This window comes from Camelus dromedarius, chromosome 12 (assembly GCF_036321535.1).
Source record: "Camelus dromedarius isolate mCamDro1 chromosome 12, mCamDro1.pat, whole genome shotgun sequence".
Taxonomy (NCBI): domain Eukaryota; kingdom Metazoa; phylum Chordata; class Mammalia; order Artiodactyla; family Camelidae; genus Camelus; species Camelus dromedarius.
In genome coordinates, this window is record NC_087447.1 from 3,691,158 (window position 1) to 3,713,430 (window position 22,273).

General features: G+C 55.1%; 1 non-coding gene across 1 annotated transcript; it reads right to left on the reverse strand.

Moving 5' to 3' along the window:
* Positions 1-15,761: 15,761 nt before the first annotated feature.
* TRNAA-CGC (transfer RNA alanine (anticodon CGC)) lies at positions 15,762-15,834 on the reverse strand. The gene has a single exon. It is a non-coding gene; the product is annotated as a tRNA-Ala (tRNA).
* Between the last annotated feature and the right edge of the window lie 6,439 nt (positions 15,835-22,273).

A 22,273-nucleotide genomic window follows, 5' to 3' on the forward strand; every position in this document is an offset into this window, starting at 1 on the left:
CCCCAACTCCTCCGGTCCCCTGTAACTGGCCAAGGCCGGTGTTGTGGATGGAATGATGTCCCCCAAAGATATTCTCGAGTCCCAAGCCCACTACCTTGTGTGATCTTGCTTGGAAACAGGGTCTTTGCAGAGGTAATCAGTACATTGAGGTCATATTGGATTAGGGTGGCTCTAGTCCATTGACTGGTGTCCTTAGAAAACAGAGACACAGACACACAGGGAGAGCACCACGTGATGACGGAAGCGGAGATCGGGAGATGTATGTACAAGCCAAGGAGTGCCTAGGAGTGCGGGTGACCACCAGCAGCTGGAAGAGGCAGGAAGCACCCACCCCCAGAGCCTTTCGAGGGAGCACGGCCCTGCTGACACTTTGATTTTGGACTTCTGGCTTCCGGGACTCTGAAAAGCCAGACAGGGTTGGCCCAAGCCCTGCAGGGCCAAGGAGGCTTCTGGGATCCCAGAGCAGAGAAGGGCTGATGGGTCCTTGCTCATAACCTCCTCTTGGGAAGGAACCATCAGACGGCGCCATGAACCCTCCCCGTCCCATCATCCCATCTCCCCTCGGGAACCTGTAGGTGGAATTCATGGGCCTTCTGAGCTGGGAAGAGAAAAAAAGATGACATTTATTCTTTCTAACCTTAATGAAATTGACCATTTTCTTCCTTTACACATGAGGGAACCCACTGTCTATTAACACTGTTGACCGTCATCCTGAGATCTTTTCATGTCATATCACGGTTGTTGCATAATCTTGAAATGTCAATCACTGTCATCACCACGAGATCCATGAGATCTTGCTATTTAAAGTATCAATAAAGAAGCATGGGTTTGACTAAGTCACCAGTTTATATTTCAGATATATTTTGATAACAGCATTTTAGTATCACTGGTTGCCATCGTCAGCCTATGCAGTTTGCTTTAAAAACCTGAAAATGTTATTCAGAGAAGCAGGGTCTGTGGTCTTCGTCAGGTGCCAGATTGGTCCATAACTGAAAATATACCTCCGGGGGTCGGGGGCTGAGAAGGAGGGATAAATTAGGAATTTGGGGATTAACAGATACACACTACTGTATATAAAATAGATAAACAATAAGACCTCATATACAGCAGAGGGAATTATAGTCAATATCTTGTAATAACACCTAATGGAAAAGAATCTGGAAGAGAATATGTGTGTATGTACGTGTGTGTAACTGAATCACCTTGCTGTACACCTGAAACTAACACAACATTGTCAATCAACTATACTTCAATTTAAAAAAAGAGGAAATTGGATGATGCTGGAATGGGGCCCCTCCCCCACCTGCCCACCTTGGCTCCTTCTCCCCTTGGTTGATTCTCCTGAGCCCCACTTACTTTTGGTCCGTTTGGACCTTTGCACCAGGGCCAAGAGCCGACATCAGTGGGTCCCCCCGTGCAAGCCTCCTGCGAACTCCCTCCCTCCGTGTGAGAGTATTGCAGTGGGGGCCCCCGGCCTCTGGGGCCCCCACAGTGCCTCGGCGTGGGAGGCAGTGGAGGAAACAGTGTTGGCAAAGTGGGAGACCTACCAAAAGTATGAGCCATCAGCAGGGCAGACGGAGGATTCTGAGGAAAAAGTCCCAAACCATCAATTATTTGCTGCCCTTCCCATCATGAGGTGAAGTCTACTTCCTTGTCCCGTGAATCTGTGCTGGGCTGGAACTGGCTTCGACCAATGGAATGTGGCGGAAGTGACCCTGGGCCAGTTCCCATCCTAGGCTTTAAGGGGCCGCCGGCCTCCATGATCCTTCTGGGGGATCCTTCAGGTCCAGTGCCCCTGCTGAGGAGACCACGCAGGGAGACAGAGGGGCCCCAGCAGCCCCCAGACCATGCAGCCAGCCCCGCAGAGGCACCTGCTATGTGGGTTAAGCCATCCTGGAAGTTCTAGTCCCCACTGAGCTCCCAATTGGAGGCACCCATGGGAGTGGCCCAGCCCACCTCCTGGAGTGGACAGGAGCCCTCCCAGCCCTGCGCAGACTGCAGGACAGTGAACAAATCGATGGGATGTTTAAGCCCCTAAGCTCTGGGGTGGTCTGTCCTGTAGTAAGAGCTCACCAGAGTGCCAGTGATCCTGTAAATACCCTAAAAGTTGGCCAGGAAATGAAGGTAACTGTGATTTCATCCTGCCCCAGACTTCACCTCTATGTATATTTGGCTTCCCCTGTCCCCACCCATGCAGGCTCTGTTTGGTGGGGGGTGGGGGAGGTGGGCAGCAGCACTGGGTCTCGATTCTCCAAGGAGGACACCTGTACCCTGAATGGGAAGCTGATGCTGGATGCTGGTTCAATTTATCTTCAAGGAGGGGACACCTGAGAGGGTCCCTGGCCCAGGCCCCCCAATGGGGGTCCCCTGACAGAGGCCTGTCCTTCCAGGCGTTCCAACTGGAGGGAAAGAAGTGGTTCCAAGGAAACCCCCGGAAAAGCCCCAAGAAAAGGCAGCAGAGTCTTGGGCGGGTGGAGTAGGGAGAATTTCTGCGAAAGGTCACGTCTTGCACACTCCTCCAGCGCGCTTGTGCCGCCAGTGCGTCGATGAAAGGTTTTTATTCTTCCCGGGGCACCACCCAAACAGTGGCTGCCGTAGTGGAGGGCGGACTTGGTGCCGAGGGAGAACAGGCCAGCTTCCCTGTCCTCTCCTTTTTCTAGTGGATTTTTGAGGTTTGAACAGAGTTAAATGTCACCCGGGGCTGGGGCTTCAAGCCTCTGCAGGTAGTCTCAGAAGATGGATGGTGCCCCCCAGGAACGGCTGGGAGGAGGCACCGGACGTCATCACCCAGTGCTCCCAGCCACGGAGTGGGTGGCACTGGCTGGCAGGGCCTAGACACTGCTGTCCTCCAGCCTGGTCACAACTCCTCCCAGCGCCCGAGGCCACTCTCCTCCAGGGATCCTGGCCACTCCTGAGGTGTCTGGTTAACAGAGGCCCAACTACTTTGGGCTCTTCCCACATTCTGCGGTCTGATCCCTTTGGAGCCCTGACATTTGCATGAGGTGCTGGGACTGTAGGGGTCTGGCCAGCGAGCCGCGGGCGCACACCGGGTGACTCCTGTTTCCATGGTCTCGGGATGGAGTGTGGGGCGCTCAGTTCTGCCTCTCAATCCTGTTATCTTCCACTTCCTCTCTGGGGGACCTGGGCAGGGCCTCTCTGAGCCTCAGTTTCCTCATCTGTGAAATGGGCACAAATGACCTGGCCTCACAGGTTTTCGAGAAGATCCAGGAGACTGTTTCTGAGGGCCTGCTCACTTGGGAGCCTGATATAGTGGACGGTGGGCAGTCAGTGCCGATCCTGTGCGCTGCCTCTGGGGTCTGGTGCTGGGGGCTGCACAGAGCTGCAGAGAACCTGGGGATCCCAGTTAGCAGGCATCTCACCCTGATAAACCATGGAGGGCCCAGCTCCCGTCACCTGTGTCTGACACTTCAGCCATCATTTAACGTCAGAAAGTTTATTGCAGCCCGCAGGGGCTCAGCCTAATGGGCTGGCCTGGCGGGGAGGGGCCTGCCCTTTGAAGAGGGTCTTTATGGTAATGGATGGTAATTGTGAGCAGCCTGGGGAGGGGGCAGGTAGGAAGCCACACACACACCCCACCCCCCAGGAGATAATCAAATTAACCTCAAAACCAAATTGCTTTCAGCCAAAACAAATCACTTTCAATCAAGAAGCAACTGCTAAGACCCCGAGGTGGCAAAGCCACAGGGGGTGTGGGAGGGACCCTGCTGGTCCCCGGGACATGGGGGCGGGCCCTGGCCTCTGCTGTCCCTTGAGACCCCTGTCAGCAAGGTGGGCTGAGGAACACTTGTCACGGTAATAGAAGGGTAACGCCTTCATCCAGGGCTGGGGGTGGGTGTGTGTTTTGGGGAGCAGGGGAGTGGTGTGTTTCCTGGCCAAGCTGTGGTTCCAGCATTGATTTAGGGGTCCTCTCTATTTCAATAAAGATGGTGTATAGCGCAGGGAAATATGTCCAATAACTGCAATGACCTTTAATGAAAAAAATATGAAAACAAACATAGGTATGTGTGTGCATGATGGGGACATTGTGCTGGACACCAGAAATGGACACATTGTAACTGATGGTACTTCAATTGAAAAAAAACACAGACTTAGGGTCTCCCTCTGTCTATAGACCCAGGCGGTTCACAGGCATGGCCTCCAGCGGCTGCGGCTTTGATCCCTGGTTTATGACAGGGGCGCACTGAGGCTCACTGGCTATGTCACAGATAGGGTGATGAGTCAACCCAGTCTTAGCAGTGGAAGTCCCGTGTCCTGGGGACCCCCTCGGTCCCCCTTGACAGTTGGTCACCCAAGACAAAGTTACACAGCTGCAGTGTGGCTGAGCTGGGACCCGTCTCCTTCCTCTTCTACACCAAGCCCTCCCCCTCCCCGTGCCATTCATTCATGTACTCACTAGGGAGGCGCCCAGTGCACACCCACTCTGTGCACAGCCCATGACCAGGCTAGGCCAGTGCAGGGAATGCCGTGGCTTCTGCCCCAGGACCCCCCGCACACGCGGGAGGGGCCTGCCCAGCGGGCACCCGAGGGATGGGGTGGCATAGGCAAGCGCACCTGCTGAGCACCCAGAACCTTCTGCTCCCCAGCTAGAGTCTGCGCTTTCCTCCACGCTTGGGTGATGCTGGGAGTCTCCATGGCCAGGGCTGGTTGTCCTCATTCCTGCCTCAGGGGGCGGTGAGGAGGTCAGGGTCCCGCCAGGAGTAGGGAAACAGTGAGGACGGCCCGGTGGGGGGATCGGCCATCATCCCTCCGAGGCTCCACTCCGAAGCTCTCCAGGGACAGTTCCCCAGCTGGGAGAGTGATGCCCAGCCCACATGCTGTCCTTGCTGTGTGACCTTGGGCAAGTGACCCAACCTCTCTGAGCTGAAGCAGCCTGGTCTACAGAACCTTCTAGAAGAGCCTTTCCCATCATCCCTCCCCTCTTCAGTCTCTCTTGATAACTGCAATTGCGGTTTCACGGAGAACACGGCGCCCTTGGAAGAGAGCCTGTGTACAGTCACTCCCCGCCATCCGTCCCCTCCCGCCTCCTGTCCCTGTTGAGGCCACTCTTGCTGGCAGCCCTTTTCCAGGGGCTCCAGGACGCGGCTCCCTTCCTGCCCCCAGTTTCCACGTCCCGAGCAGCAGACCTGCTCTGACATCCCACGTGAAGCCCCAACCAGCCCCTCGACCCCTCCTCCAGCCGCATTTGCTTCTCACTTGTTTGCAGGGTGTGCAGTGGCCCCCCTCAGCCCTCAGCTGGATGGACCTCTGACCACCGCCCCCTTCATCCACCTGCACCTCCTCCCTGTGGATTCCCGCCCCACCCAGCCTGCTCCCTCCTGTACTTGGCCCTCTGGGACCCCTGCCTCAGAGCAGATGCCAGCGCTCTAAGGCCTCGGAGACATGAGGAGGTCTGGTCCCCGGGCCCCTTCCACCCCGCCTCTCTCTGCTCACCCCCATTTCCGCACTCCCCGTTCCCACTCCGGGACCTCTGAGCTTCCCTGGAACAGGCTTCCTGGGCACCCCAGGGCACACCCCTCCTTTCCTCCAGCTTTCTGCACAAATGTCCCCTCGCCAGGGGCCCCAGACCCTCATGGATATGGAAAACTCCTCTGGGGTGGATTTTTTCTAACATGCCCACCATGACCTCCAGAGCTGATGCCCTCAAGAGGTGAAGCCCTCCAGAGGCGATGTTCTCCAGAGGTGATGTTCCCCAGAGGTGAGGTCCATGCCCCTGCCCTGAGCACTCGGGATGTGGGCTCAGGTCCAAAGAGGTCGGGCTAGGGGGAGACCGAAGCCCTGGAAGGGGAGGCAGCTGGAGAGGGGCCGCATGGGGGTGGGAGGCTGAGGCACCCAGGCTCTGGTCACAAGCTTGGGTGGCCATGGGCACCTCCCAGCCTCCTGTGCACAAAGTCTTTTGGGGAGCCCAGTGGGCCACGTGAGCAGACGTGGCAGAGTCCTCAGTTCCTGGACACGGAATTTCCACCCCAGAGACGGTGGTATGAAGCCACTCAGTTTAGGGGGTGGCACCGTCTGATGTTTCCACGGATTGTGGATTTGTTGTTTGTTTCTTGGATACGCCACTGCCACACGCACACAGGGGCACACACGTTCACATCCTCCCACGCTCACGTGCATTCTCTCACACACTCGCACATACTTGCACTATGCACTTGCACACACACTCACAAATTCTCTTGTACACACACATCCATGCACACTCGCTTGCACATGCACATTAGAACTGGCGCTCCACGAGGGCAGGGACTCTGCTCTGTTCAGATGGACAAGTCTGGGCACCTGGCGGCTTGGGTGCAGCCGAGGCACTGGGATGGGGGTTCAGACACTGGGGGTTTGGAGCAGGCAGCGAGGGGACAGGAACCAAGAGGCATCAGGGGGCTCGATTTGCAGAGAGCCTCATGGGAATGCTGCCATCAGGATGCTGGTGGCCCTCAGGGCCCTCAGCAGCCCCGGGGGGGAGGGACACAGGCCCCCAGGGTCCCTGGATGCTGAGGGAGGAGGCACTGCCCTCCCTCTGGGGCTGAACCCTGTGACCAGCTTGGGCGGCAGGACATCAGGTGCGCTTCATCTATCTCCTCAGTTCATCTTCTGCTTCTCTGACTCTCAAATGGCCCCTTAATTGGCCACTTGGCCCCTAAATTAGGGGTGATTAGGATCAACCCCCAAGCAGCATTTCAGATGGCGGCCAGGGGTCTGAAGCCCCTCTTCAGGTCCCTGGAGGCTTCAACTTGGTCACATAAAGGTCAGCCCTCTGGCCTGGCACGGGGGCCTGGGCAGCCTCTGACCTCCAGCTCTTAAACCTGACCCTGGCGATTCAGACCGAGCGGGAAGGGGCTCTCACGTGCAGGAGCCCCCTGCACTTCCCGCGGGGGCTGGCGGGCTGCAGGCCTGTGTCCTCGTGTACTTCCACGGGCATCAGCTCTGGAGCCACCGAGACCCCGGCAGCCTGAGCCACAGGGACCCCTGGTGCAGACGGGAGGCAAGAGGCAGGGACTGTCACCACTGTTTGCCTGCTGCTTGGACCTGGGCAAGTTCTTTCCCCCCATCTGAGCCTCAGTCTCCTCTCTCCCAGCCGAGGGTCGTCCCAGCACCTGCGGTTTGGTAGTGCCGCTCTAAGTGTTGGATGACTCGATGGTGCACTGTTTCTTTCACAGATGGGGAAGAAGGAATCCAAGCTCGTGGGCAGTCCACAGCCGCCATGTCTCCCCAACCCCAGGCAGGCCTGACACAAAGGCTGGAGAAGCGTTCTTGACCTTAACTGACTCAGGGAGCTGCCGGGGATCCCCAGTGTTCTGAAGGTCCTTCTCCTTTTGAGGTCACGGATCCCTTTGAGAACCTGATGAAAGTGCTGAGCAGAGTGTCCAGAGAAGTGCGCACAAGCACGCATGCATGCACAGAAGTCCAGGCAGGTCTGCCCTGTGCAGTTGTACAGGCTGTGTCCTGCACAAGGGCTCCTCCGCCTGAAGTCCGGTCTGCCCACCGAGCTGGATGCCCGGTGCAGGGCTGCGTCTACCAGACTTAGGACACCCCTTTGTCAGTCACAAAGACACTTTATAGGCTAGTGGGGGCATTGGCCGTGTAGGAACCTGGGGCCTTGGGTCCCAAGCCCCGCTCAACCTCGCTGAGCCAGACTTGCTCTCTGGGCCTCAGGTTCCCCTTGGAAACAGGAGCTTGTGAGGTTCCCTACATCCCTTAAAAGTCAGGACGGCCAGGACCCAGCACACAGGAGCTGCTCAGGCACCACGTCGGGGAATGCTGGTGCTTCTGTGGGCCCCGGAAGCAGGCAGGGCCGGTGGGAGAGGTCGGTGCCTGTTTGGCAACATCGCCCACGCTCCTGGTCAGCTGGACACCACCCAGAAGGCGCGGGTGCTTGCTGTGGTCTCTCTGATGTGTGTGCCCCCTGCGAGGCTCCCAGTCTACAACTCCTCCTCCTGCAGAGGGTGATCCCCGTCCACCTCTGCTCCAGGTTCTCCCCCGGAGCCGAAAGCCATAGCCCTGCGGAATGCAGCACCTCCAAGAGTCACAGCCCGCAGTGAACTGGCTGCATTGCTCCTGGGGCCTCCCAGCTGCCTCCCACCTCGGGGCAATTTATGGGGTCACGAACCACCTCGAGGGTGCAATTCCCTGCCCTGGTGCCAATTGGCCCCCAAAGTGCTTTACAACCTGCTTGTAGCACTGAGGAAGGGAGCAGCCCCTGGACAGCCTGGTGGCCCCGCCATTTGGCCCCTAGGCCAGGGCAGCCAGGGGAGCCCAGGTCTGGCCACCTGGACCCCCAGCCCAGCCGAGCCGTGGTGGCCCTTCCTCCTGCCCCTTTTCTGGCAGTGTTGACAGAAGTCACCTACGGTCATTTTTGAAGTAAAGCCATCAGAGCCCGTGGCCCCCCCAGAAGGAGGGGAGCGAGAAGCCCGCCTCTCTGGGCACCACCACCCGCCTCTCTGTGCTTCAGACTCTTTTTGGTGTGAAAGGGGGTAAAAAAAGCTGCTTTTCAAAATTGTTGTGAGGATTAAATTAGATGACAGATGTCAAGCACTCAGTGAATGGTTATGATTTTATTAACATGAAGGCGGAAATTGCCCAGCGTCTCACCTTCCAGAGACAAGCCAAGCTCGTATTTGGAGTCTCTCCTTGGGCCCTTTTGCTTTCTTCTTCTTCTTGTGGAAACTAGCATACATACGGAAAGTGCATACAGAACAGGACAGTTTCACTAATAATTTTAAGGCAAAGGCCCACAGGACCAACAGCCAGGCAAGAGGCAGACTCTCGGCACCCAGAACCTCCTCCTGCCTCGACCCGGCCTCCGCCCAGCCTCCACTCCCTTCTGACTTTTGCAATGATAATCTCCTTGCCTGGGGGCAGGGTGGGTATAGCCCAGGGGTAGCACATGTGCTTAGCATGCATGAGGCCCTGGGTTCAATCCCCAGTACTTCCATTAATAGAAAAAAAAAAAATCTTAAAAAGAGTAATAATTTCCTTGCCTTAACCTGGACTTGCTTAATGCCAGTTTTATTCCCCGTGTTCTGCCTTGTCCCTCTTCGTTTTGTTTGTGAGGTTTACTCCTGCGGCCGCATGAACTTACAGGTCGTTCATCTTGCTTTGATGTGTAATAGTCCACAGCGTGGCTGTCCACCCCCACCCCCCGCCCGGAGAGAGACCTCTGGACTGTTTCAGAAGCAGCTCTAGGAACGCAGCTGCTCAGGAGGGGTCCGCGGGAGGGCGGTCCGCTGGGCAGTGGAATTGGCGGTCGGACGGCATACCGAGCACCTCCTGCACCAAAGGACGCCAGCCATGTCTTTTAGGCCAGCCTTTGCTCTCCATCTGTTTTTGAAAAATCATAGTGGGGGTCAGTCTGTGTCGATACAGATACAAAACCAAAGGCTCCCCACAAAGTGCTTGTGTATACAGAGAACATTTCTGAAAGGAGACATCTTGGCCAAAATCTGCTGGCGGTGGAGCGGCTCAGCGTGGGTGGAGAGGCTGCGTTTCTGCTTCGTCTTGGGCCCTTCCCTGTTGTTTAATTGTGCCACCCAGGGCATGTTTGTTTTATTATCAGCACAGGCTCACGCACACAGAACACAGGGTGTCATTCTGGAGCCTGGTCTGATGAAGGGCTATGAGTTTCTGCCAACACACCTTGTTCCCGGCTGCATGGCTGCTCTCGGTGTGAGGCCCAAACCGTCCCTAAGAGCTGGACACTGAAGTTGGTTTCTATTTTTACTATGGTGAACAAGACTAACCAATTTACCCGTGCAGATTCTTACACATTTTTATGATCTTTCCTTCCCTTCCAAAAGTTAAAAAATAAACTTTATAAAAGTAGTGTATGGTCTTTAGAGAAAACATGGGAATTGGGAAAAAAGAAAGAGAAAAGGGCAGGGGAGCCCACCACAGGTCCCCCACCCAGTGCCAGTGCTTCTGGGCTGTTTCCTCCGGTCCTTTTTCCCTGCCAGGCTGGGCGTGTGTTTGCCCTGAGTTGGAAGCACCCCCACCCTGCCCCGTTCTATATCCACTTCTGCACTGAAGATCTGCACTTGGGGTCCCAGGGTCTTCCCTCGGCTGCTCAGAACCCAGGCACAGGTGAAGAGCAGGGCCATCACCTTACAGCTGGGGAAACAGCGATTTCCAGGGGGCCAGGTCCTGCCCTTGTCAGTCGTGGGCAGGGGAGACATCCTAAGTAAATGAACATACAGATGAAGACACTGTGGCGTGTCGTGCCCTGTTAGGGTAGAAGGTGTTCTGGTGTCTGTTTTCTCCCCCTTCCCACCTCTGTGGTTGAGCCTGGTTATCTAAGACGGAGCTGCCAGATTGCATCACCCTGAGATCCGTGGAGTTGTGCAGTGCACAACCTGTGCCACTGTGCACAGCGGCCTTGGGCCAGGGCCCCGACTCACAGAGACGGGGAAGCTGATAAACAAAGCCTCCCAAGGCCCGGGTGTCTTTCCAATCCATCCTTCCTAGAAGCATTTTCATCCTGGAAGGAGCCCTCGGGGAGGGCAATAGCCCCTCTCCAGTGGCCCGCTTGGGTTGCTGGCAGACAGGACTGGAAAACAGCAGCACCTACTATGTGCCAGGTGCTCATTCATTCCCTGCTCAGAGCAGCCTTGCTTTCCAGAGGAGGACACCGAGGCTGGAGAGGCTCGGAGAGGCCCGGGAGCATCACAGAGCAGGTCAGCGTCACACCCAGGAGCACCTGGGCTTTGCCGGCCTCCCAGTAAGCCGGCCCTGGAACCATAAAGGGCGTGCCCCCTCCCGCCTTGGAAGAAGCACCGGCGGCAGCCCCCAGTTTGTTCCCCGCCCATTAGCGGTCCCAACTTCTGAGCCACACTGGGCGTCAAGGGATGAGAGCAGAGATATGCCACCTTTTGGGAGCTGACATCCCTATTCTTATTTAATTCCTCCCCGCCTCCCTGAGTCTCTCCAAGTGTCAGCTGGCAAGCATCTGTCTCGTAAATCAAAGCGCTCCCGGACTCGCTGGGTGTGACGGGTCTCCGAGAATTTCACGGAGCCCTTTGGAGGAGGCATCGTTGTGAACTGCAAGCAAGCCAAGTTAAAAGCCCCCTTTGGGAGCACAAAGTGGCCTGGAGAGCCTGGCTCTGCATGGAGGTCACAGCCTCTGGGAGCCAGGTGGGCAGGCGGTCGGGCATGGATTCCATCCCCAGAGGGCAGCCCCTCTGACCCTCTAAGGAAACGTCGAGAAGGTTCCGGCTGGTGGGACCTGAGCATCAGGCCATTGTACCAGAGCCTGGGGATTGTTTGGGAGGAAGGTGACACTTGGGGACGTGTAAGACCGCACTGTCTGCGCACCTTTGACCACTGAAGCTGCACGGACGTCCCCACATGTGGTCACTCACTGTTGACCGACTGGAGTCACTCAAGCATGCTGTAGGAATCCTTTGTCTGTGGGGCCCCGAGTCTGCACCTCAGAACTAGTGCTGGTCAGTTCAATAGCTTCTGGGCTGTGATTTTAAAGCTCTCCATTTCCAGTAGAGAAAAGCTAGGGAAAAGCTGAGACATACAAAAACAGAAATAAAATGCGTGAATTATTTTTTGAAGGGAATCTATGCACGTTTAAAATTTTTCGCCCCTTTTTGCTTTCACATAATCAGAATGTTGCTGTGTATTTAGCGGGTGTCCTGTGCAGCCTCACATGGCGAGGATTTTATTTGGGGGCACGAGAGTTTGGGTGCATCTTCGCTCACCTGACTGCATCTGTAGCACCAAATACGTAGATTTCCCCATTGTCTCAGACTCGTGGATTCTCTCCCCAGGCTTTGCCCACCGTGGGAAGCTGGGGTCCAGCTTCCAATGGTGGGGTTCGGCCCAGTGGGACTGTGCCAGTGATGTTCCGGGGCCGAGGGCGGAGGGGGCCGGGGAAGGGTGCTTTCTGAGCTTGCCAAGATGGAGGGGAGCTAGCCAGTACGCCCATCGGCCCCCAGGAGGGGAGCCCCTTAGTGAAGCAGTGTTGAGAAGCACCCCTGGCCTCTGCCCAGGTGAAGTCTGTGGCCACCCTTGGGGGCTGCTGGCTCTCTCCATGCTGCCTCCACCCAGAGGACCCCCTTTACCACCCCCGACACACGACACAGGTGTGTCCCCTGTCTCTGCTGGAGGACAGTCTGGGCCAGCCACCCACTACTCCTCTCTCAGGGCAAAGAAGGCGGCACCTCAGCCGGGGGTCAGAGCGCTGCAGCGGGACAGCGGGAGATAGCACTGCCTGATGGGGGCACCAGTGGTGTCCCCAGGAGCTATTTCCTCCCAGAAGCGGTGCATGATGTGACCTTATTTAGAAAAGGGTCTTGGCAGGTGGACTTCAGTGAAATATCATGAAATGAGCGCGTCTTGGATTACCCAGGTGGGCCCCCATCCAGGGACAAGCATCCTTACAGGAGAGAGGCAGAGGGAGCCTGGAGACAGAGGAGGGAAAAGAGGAGAAGCCACAAGACGATAAAGCAGAGGCTGGAGAGAAGCAGCCACAGGCCCGGGGATGCCTGGACCCCAAAGCTGGGAAAGTCCTGAAAGGATCCTTCCTGAGAGTCTCCAGAAGGAGCCAGCCTGCAGCATGTGGATCTGGGACTTTTGGCCTCCAGACTGTGAGGGAACAGACTTCTGTGTGTCAGCCGCCCAGTTTGTGGTCATTTGTTCCGGCCACCCCAGGACACATGCAGAGTCCTGTGGTCCTGTCTTTGAGTCCCGAGAGACCGCTTATAAGCAGCGTGGCCCTGAGCAGGGATACCTGCGCCCTTGAATAGGTGTGAGGACCCGAGGTGGCTGTGAAGCCTGGCATGTCGAAGGTGCCCAGAAATGGCCATTGGGGGTGTGGCAGTTTGTGGTCAAAGCAGATCAAAGGCCAAGCACCTTCCTGGGAATTATCTCCTGTGACCTGGTGGGAGGCAGGTGGAGGTGCCACTCCCGGGCAACAGACCCCCACATCGGAAGGGGCAGAGGATCCGAGGCTCTGCCCAGTTTCACATCCAGGGTCACTGGTTCTGAGTTCAAGGGGAACAGAGACAGTGACTCCAACTGTCTTGTGAGGAAGCTTCTAGAAGGAACCAGTAAGACACACAAAATCGTGGGGCTCAGACGCTGAAGGTGGAAGAGGAAGCTCCGTCCCCCAGAGGCCAGGTGTTCTACGTGTCCCCTCCACTGCCCAGTGGCCAGCGTCTCCCCAGGGGACTCCCCCACATCCACACACCCTAAGGGAAATTCCCACAGTGAGTGGCTGGGTGACTGCACGGCCGCGCCCAGGCTCAAGTCAACCTCTCGCCAGCGTGGAGTTGGGCCTCTGGTGAGGAGCGGCCTGTGCCAGCCGGGCACAGCCAGGCCCCCTCCAAGGCCAGCCTCCAGCGAGGAGGAACCAGTCCATCCTCAGGACCGACACCTGGCCTCCCAGGGTCACGAGCAGCCTGGAGAAGGGGCAACCCTTCCCGGACAAGCTGGATGTGAGATCTCAGGGTGCTCACAGGTCCGGGTCCACGGACCAGAACCTCACCAGTGCTGTTCCGTGGGAACCCAAGGGTGACGTCAAGACTTGAACAAGGGCCCTGGATGGATATTTGCGGGGAAGGGTGAGAACAGGGACAGGTGCGATGATGGATACAAGGGGAGGGGGGAGTCGAGGGGAAGGGGAGAAAGGAGGTGGGGCTGGACGAGCAGGGCTTGGGGGCACCCCTCCACCTCCGCTGGTGAGGGCCAGGCAGCTGGCTGTCCTCTGCCTCGGTCTCCTTGTCTGTGGAGTGGGGCTGTGGGGAGATCCAGCACGCAGCCTGGGTCAGGCCCCGCACACATGCTGTGTCCGACTGCCAGTGGGGAAACAGGAGCCAGAACAGACACAAAGGAGGCGGGGGAGGGGGCATGTCACCTGAGAGGAGCTAATGGGCCAGCCTGGGATGGACGGCAGGGCTGTCACAACCCCAGGGGACTGAGTGGTGGGGTGGAGGAGCTGCCTGGCAGCGTCCAGGTCCAGAGCAGCCCTGGACGGGGCTTTGGGAAAAGGCGCCTTCTTGTGGCAGCCTCAGTGCATCAAGAGGTCTGGGTAGGGGCCAAGGGGACCTGCCCTCCAGACGTGCCCTGGCCCACCCGGGGCCGTGGGAGCCTCCAGCAGCTCCCCAGCCCCTCTGTAGTCATGCGCCCTCCTCGTCCGGGTCTCGTCCCATTTCCTGGATGGGGAAGCCCGGTCACGTGCTGGTCCCCATGCACACAGCGGGAGCCTATGGAAGGAATCTCCAACCCCCTTGATCTGTGGTATGTGCAGCCAGAAACCCTAGCCGGAACTGAGCTCGGAGCATCTGTTTAAATGCCTCAAAACCGAAATACCTCTGGTCTCCACTGACCTGCCCGGAAGGCAGGGCTGGAAGCCCAAGCCTGGGGAGGCCGCTCTCGCCCCTCCTCCTCCTCACCCCCCTTCCTCTCCCTGCTTTCAGTTAGCAGACATTTATCACCCCAGGGACATGCCAGAGCCGTGCTGGGCCTGGGGGGTATGGTAGTGACCAACACCTCCAAGCTTACAGACACCAGGCAGAGGGAAATCCTGAGCCAATCGCAGAAATCATCATTTGATGATGATTACTGTAAGTTCTGTAAAAGAGGCAAAGGTCCTTTCATTTCCTCAGCTGTGAAACGGAGACGACACCCTCAGAGCTGCCACAGCAAGAGGCACAGGGCACAGGCGCACGTGCACATTCACGCAATGCACACACACTCACACGCGTGTGCAGGTGCCTGCGATGCACGCACACTCATACACATGTGCAGGTGCACGCAGTGTGCACACACAGACTTATACACACGCATGCACATTTACGGGCGTGCACACGCTCGGACATGATGTCTGGCTCAGTGCCGGCAGCGTTCAGCTCAACGGTGACTACAGTAATAAACAGTGCAGAATGTTCTGGAACGTTGGGCTAAAGTTGGCCTTCTCACGATCTTCTTACTCCTGAGACGGCTGTTCCCTGTGGTCTGGGCACGGGTTTGCTTCTCAGGTCAGATATGAGGGTGACTCCTTCTAAAAGGAGGGCTGACTGTCCAATACAGGACGAGACCCAACCAGGAAACTTGTAAAAGTGATTTCCCACTTCTAAAAACGGCATTGGGGGAGGGCAGAGCTCAGCGGAAGAGCGTGTTCAGCATGCGTGAGTCCTAGGTTCAATTCCCAGTGCCTCTGTGAACAAGTAAATAAATAAATATACCTAATTACCTCCCCCTCCGAAAGTAAAATTAAAATGCAGCAAAAAAATTCCACAAATGAAATGAAGTTTTTTAAATTAAAAAATAAACAAAAATAAAAATGGCATTGCTCATGATGGAAAGGAAGCTACCAGCTGAAGACAGACTGAGCCACTGTCCAGTGCACAGAGGGCACGGGGATAGAGTCCCTCAGGGACCGGAGAAGCTCCGGGATCATTCCCCAAGGAGCGGCTGCCTGGAAGGAAAGTCTGTCCGTGCCTGTGAGCCTGTGACATCGGGACGCAACAGGACTCCTGCTCGTCCAGGAGACACGCCCCCGGGAAAACCCAAAATAGCCCAACTTCTCCACGGCCTGCTTGGTGCTGCGCTGGGGTGCAGCGGGCCAGCCATGCGGCCTCCCAGGCCCCAGCTTCCTGCTCTGGAAAATGGGGTTGATGACTGGGATCTCCTACACACATTTGCTTTTCTGAACCATTTAATTAAGTTTATTTATTTACTTATTATCATTATTATTATTTTTTTTACGGGGGGAGGTAATTAGGTTTACTTCTTCATTTCTTTGACAGAGGTACTGGGGATTGAACCCAGGGCCTCATGTGTGCGAGGCATGTGCTCTACCACTGAGCTACATCCTCCCCCCCGAACCATTTGGAAGTTAGTTGCGGATGAGACACTTTCATTTCTAAATTCTCTGCAAGCAAAGACATTGTCCACGGAACCACAATCCAAAGACCCAGCCCAGAGGATGTGACCACCACAGACTGACCAGCGCACAGCCCACAGCTGGCTTCCCCCGAGGCCCCAGCAGTGCCCTTTGCAGCGGTCTGCTCTCACTTCACGCGTTCCTCCCCGTTTTTGGAGGTAAAATTGACGCGGCACAAAAGCCGCGTGGAGTCCAGCGCGGCGGTCAGCACATTCACGCCCGCCGTGATCCTCGGCTCCAGACGATTTCGCCGCCCTGAAAGGAAAGCCCTCTTCCGCTGAGCCGCCGTCCCCGTGCCCCCGGCCCCGCGGCGGCCGGTCCGCTTAGGCAGGTGTTTTCAGTGAGGGGCTTTCAGCACGTGTGGAGCTTCCTTTAAAAAAAGCCTTTGTTGCAGGTCAAACGTCACACTGGACGCTGTGTGTGTGTGTGTGTGTGTGTGTGTGTGCAGGGAGGGAACGTTGCTGTAATGGAGTGCGTGCTCATCCCCTCTCTGCTGCTCACAGGCTGGGTGTCTTTGGGCCAAGACTTTCCCTGTCTGGTCCTTATTTTGTTCATTTAGGGATAAGGGGCTTCTAGGAATTCATCTTGCTGGTCCTGTCCAAGCCTAGAATTCTGAGCCCATCCATTTCAAATGACCTGGAATAGTACCTTCAACGTACAAAGTACCTTCAACCATATAAAGCTTAGCCTCCGGGGATATCTGTCCTGCCTGACCATCGCCACCCAGGCCTGGAGGGCAGCAGGGCTGGGCAGGAGGAGTCCACTCCCTGGTGACCTGGTTCCCTTCCTTTCCCGGAGCCTGTTCCCTTACACATCAGTGGGTCTTTACCACCAGCCTGGCTTTGAGCCTCAGTCTCTCATCTGTCAAGTGGATCAACAGCAAGCTCTCGGTGCTGCTGGACGCATTCTGGGCAATGACGGCCTTCACTGCAGCCCATTCTCCAGAGATGAGGTCTCACACGTGAGCCTTGGCAAAGCAGCTGGGTCTGACTGTCGCTGCCCCTCCTCTCCTGACACCAGCAGTCTTCCCTTCTTACCAGACTTCTCTCCGAGGAATGGCAGCATTTCCCAGCGCACGGTGAAAATGACAGTGGGCATTTCAGAGTCCAGCGGCGCTGCCTGAGATGTGATTACAGTACCAGAGGCTGTTCTGCTGCTTCGGACTTCTGGGGAAAGTTCTCATTTGTGCTAGCCCTCTGGTCCAAAGCATCCAGCATGGGGCCTCCCTGTCTGCACCTCTGGATGCCCCAAGCACACTCCCCCAGCCCAGGGAGCCCTGCCTCTGGGGAACCACAGGGCAGGAAGAGGCTCCAACACTTGAGTTCTGACCCATCAGAAAGGCTTGGCAGATCAATGAAAAACCAATATGGTGATGGAAGCCAGGGGAGGGTGGAAGGAAGGATGGACAGAATGAAGAAAGAAAGGACAGACAAAAGGGCGAATCCAGTGAATTCACGGCCACACCAACACTCCTTGGTTCCTTTACGTGATTCACACAGTATTGCTTGACCACCGACAACGTGTCAGGATCTGCACAAGGCGCCGAGCGCCCGGCTGCCAACCGTATAGATGCGTCCCTCACCTCCGAGGAGATGTGTCTCGGAGGAAACAGGTGGCAGAGCAATAATGACACCAAGAAATACCGGCCACGTGTGACCGAACTGGGGCTCCTGGGAAGAGGGTACCTCTCTTGCCATCTTGCTGGAATCAATGCGGGGGCTCAGATGACCCTAGGCAGGTGATGGGGCTGGGACGCCAGGACGCGGCTCTGAATTTGGGCGGGCCTCTTAGCTTTCTAAGAGTCTGTTTGGGTTTTCCCTTCTTTCTTTTTAAAAAATTATAGTTTAGTACAGATAAGGTAAACAACAAGGTCCTACTGTGTAGCACAGAGAACTGTATTCAGTGGCTTGTAGTAACCTGCTCTGAAAAAGAATATGAAAAAAATTCATATATATGTGTGTGTGTATATATATATATGACTGAATCACTACGCTATATACCAGAAACTAACACAAGATTGTGAATCAACTATACTTCAATTTTAAAAAATAGTACTGCTGTGGTCAAAAATAAATACAGTGTAATGATTAAGAATTTTATGACTTGGTTGGGAGGGTACAGCTCAGTGGTAGAGCGCATGCCTAGCGTACACGAGGTCCTGGGTTCAATCCCCAGTCCCTCCAGTTAAATAAATAAATAAATAAACCTAACTGCCTACCCCCTTACCAAAAAAAAAAAAAAAAGAATTTAAAGACAACTTCAGACAGAACTGGATTCAAACCCCAATTCTGCTGTTTATTATCTTTGTGTGTCTGGGCAGAGTGCAGTTTCTGAGGTTTGCTTTCCACATCTTTTTAAAAATTAAAAAAAAAAATTTGGGGGGGAGGTAATTAGATTTTTAAAAATTTTTTTTTTTTAATGAGGGTACTGGAGACGGAACCCAGGACCACGTGCATACTAACCGCGTGCTCTACCACTGAGCTCCACCCTCCCCCTGTTTCCACATCTTTAAAATGGGTGCCGTGAAAGTCAGACACGACAGCATCGAGGGTCCAGCACACTTCTCGGCACACAGTAGGGGCTTCACGAGGGTCAGCCACCGCTAACATCGTCACCACCGCCGCCACCAGCATTGTGACCAGCCCAGCATCCGTACAGGATGAGGGTCCAGCAGACTGTGCTGGCCCCGCGGGGCTCAGGCTTTCCTACAACCCCTGGGGGCAGAGAGAAAACGCAGCGTAGCAAGTTGTTTTGGAGGGAGAAAACAAGAGACTTTGTGCAGCAAGCCTGAAGAACCGTCCATTGGTGAAAGCTGGGTTGGAAGTCGCAGGCCTGGAATTTCAGGACTTTCTGATTTCAAGATATCAGTTGCATGATTTTCAGGGCATCCCTATCAGCGGGGCCATGGCTTGTCATCCAGCTGCTTTTTGTTGTCTTTGAAGAGGTGCCCTTTGCAGCGCTGCAGCCTTCTTAGACCGCTGCACTGGCGGGACGAGGTATTTTCCGCTGGAATACAGTTCTGTTTTGATGATGAGTCACTCGGAAGATAAAATTCACCGACAGAAATCGGCTTTATGGCCATATATTGGCAGGAGTTCATCTGTCCCGGGAAGCATTGGCGTGGCAATGACAAAAGTGAAGCACAACCACACCCAGGCTCCGCTTGGTGTGGGGGTGGGGCTCAGGCTCAGGGGGTGGGGGTGGCGGTGGCGGGGTGTCTGAATCCACAGCAAGAGAGGCTGTCAATCCAAGCTCCTGTGCCCGCCATGTGACTGCTGGTGGCTGGGACTTAAACGTGGTGTCAGGTTCACCCAGTGAAGTCGGGAGGACCCTCTCCCTCCCTCAGTGTGGACAGAGCTGGGTAGTTCCCGAGTGCCAGGAGAAGCCAGCCTGGCGTGCCCTGATCTAGTGTCTGCTGGCTGGTGCCGACAGGACCCACGTGGGGAGAGAGACCGCAGGCCCAGTAACTCCTGCTCCGAGAGTGGACAGGGGTGAGATATACCTCCACGGATGTCCTCCCCCGTGTGATGGAGGAGAGCGAGTCGGAAACAAGCTAAATGTCCGGCCGAAGGGGACAGATTGCACACTGCGGGGTACCCCACTCAGATCTGCTGACCCTGTTGCAGAAGGATATTTTAATGCCATGGGAAATATTTCCAGTAAGTGGGGCCTGAGGAGGATACAATTCAGAAACTTAAAAAAGAAAAGAAAAAATATATATATATATATACACACTTTGAAAAGTGTGAGGAAGAAATTCACCCAAGTAGCCAGAGGCTAGTAACGCAATCACAACACTCCAGGTTTCAAAACGGTCCTTGGTGCTTTCCCATATTTTCCAAACTTTCAACCAGGAACAAGTACTGCTTTTGCAACGAAAATGTTCAAAATCAACTCTACGGAGGCATAACTTACAATAAAATGCTGCCTAATTTCAAGGGCACTGTTCAATGAGTTTTGACAAATGTCACTGCCTGTTACTCACAGCGGTCAAGAAAAAGAATTCTCACCAGCCCAGGAAGATTCCTCTGGGCCTTTCCAGGCGAGCCCCACCCGCCTCCTGCCCCAGGCAGCCAGCTTTTTGTCACTATACATTAGATTTGCCTTTCTCTAGTATTATCATTACATTAAAAAAAATTTTGTTTTTATTGTTTTGGGGGGGTTGTGGAGGTAATTAGGTTTATTTATTTATTTATAACAGAGGCACTGGGAATTGAACCCAGGACCTCATGCATGCTGAGCACGCAGTCTACCACTGAGCTATGCCCTCCCCCTGCATTTTAAAATAAATAAATGTGACAAAGATAGCCAGAGAGCAGCCTGTAAATAGATACCATGCCTATTACATGCCCACATATGCAGGGTGGGCTCTGCATAAACACTGATCCCTCAATTGATAGAGGGGTCTTTTCTTTCTTTAATTTTTAAAATTTAATTTTTTACTGAAGTGTAATTGATTTACAGTGTTAGTTGCAGGTGCACAGCAAAGTGATTCAGTTATACACATACATACATATGTACGTTTTTCTCAGATTCTCTTCCATTATAGGTTATTACAAGGAATTGAGTGTAGTCCCTGTGCTTTACAGTCGGTCCTTGTTGTTCATCTATTTTATACATAGTAATTCGTGACATATCTTTTCTCATTCTCATATTAACTCTTCTGGAGTTTGAAAGCACTCGTTTTTCTGTTTCACAAATAAGTGGAGACTCCTTTTTCCGCTCTGACATGGCCTCTGCCAATTTCTGGGATAGTGGAATGCCCTCTTTTTAGAATAGTAATCCTAACAGAGGGAAAAAAATGGGCCTTGGTGAAGAATGCTTTGGGGAAAATGAGGCATATTCTAGAAGATTCTAGCACAAATATGGGGCCGAGACCCAGGTGCCCCGCGTTCCAGTCTCAGCGAGGCCAAGAACTAGCTGCATGGCATGGTCCCCGCCCCCACCCAAGTCTTCACAGTACTATCTGCCCCCAAAGTTCGTATTTTTTTTTTTCTGGTGAAAACAGAAGTTTCTGTAATTACAAAATACTTCTCAATCATGGGGCGGGGGCAGGGGATTTGGGAAGGGCACAGGGAAGTGCTTGTGTACTTAAGAAGGCACGTCTGACATTGTAACGTAAATTTCCAACCATAAAGTGAAAAGAAAAGCCATTACTTTCACAATGCAAAGACTGAAGTGATGCTAAACTAGATTTTCTTAGCTGTGGGGAAGTGGGTTTAGAAATGAGGAGAATCTCTCACACCAAGATCAGAAGGAACAACTCCAACAAGCTCAGATGAAGGAGGGAAGCCCCAGGAGGATTTAGGTCAGTTTAAAAGATCCCAGCTAACGTCAAGTCCAGAACAAAGCCGCCAAACCAAGCCCTTCTGGTCATCTGGCTCTGAGACCCCTGGGCCCCTGCGTGGGCTGAGGGGCATCGGGGTGACTGGATCTTGCTTGGCTGTCTGCTCACCAGCGCGAGTCAGAAGGCGGGTCTGCCCTGAGCGGCTCTGGAGCTGGTCCTCACCTCCAGCGCGGTCCCTGCCCTCACCTGGAGAGCCCGACAGCGGCAGCGCGCCCCCTGCCGGCCAGCGCCGCCTTTCCTCCGCCCCTCTCGTAGCACTTTCTGTCCGCTGCCCTAGATGACCCAGGACAAGGCTGAAAGCGGGCAGGAGGAAGCAACCGGCCCAGCAGGCTCATGACCTGCCCAGGGGGAGGCCCGGCGTGGATCTGTGCTGCACAGGGTCTGACCCTGGAGCCCGCACCCCTGCGAGGAGGCCACACCACCTCTCTGAAACTCGGCTCGGCCTGGACTGACAAGTCCGACAGCCTGGGTTCACATTCCAGGTGCGCCGCTTACAGCGGTGGTGCAGCCTGGGGTCACGCTAACACTCTTCTGGGGCCCCCTCTCTGCTCCATGCGGCGGGCAGGTGCCGCGGGGCTTTAAGCCGAGAACACCCATCTCCTGCTTAGCACAGGGGCCGGGCGTAGGAAGCTGCCGCTTTTACCAGCTTCCTGAGCCCTGGTCACTGTGCCTACTCTCTTCCCACATGGCCTCAGGAGGGGCAGCAGAGGGTTGGGGGTGGAACCAGAGGCTGTCGTCCCCCCTTCCTCCCCACTGCTCTCCTCCCCCAGCCCGATTTGGGGCACGGCCCCCAGTGCAGCCTCTGCCACCCTCCTCAGTGCCCCGAATTTATCCAGGGTCTTTAAAAGGAAAGCTGCAGGGGAGGGTAATTAAGTTTAATAGGAGCCGCTGTCGATTTAAAGCCACAGGGGGGAAGTAATTAGATTTAACAGAAGCCGCGGCTTTCTGAACCAGGATACGCCGCGTGGGGGTCTCCGGTCTATAAAGCTTTCGAGATGATGTCTTTTTGTAAAGACTTTCCTGGT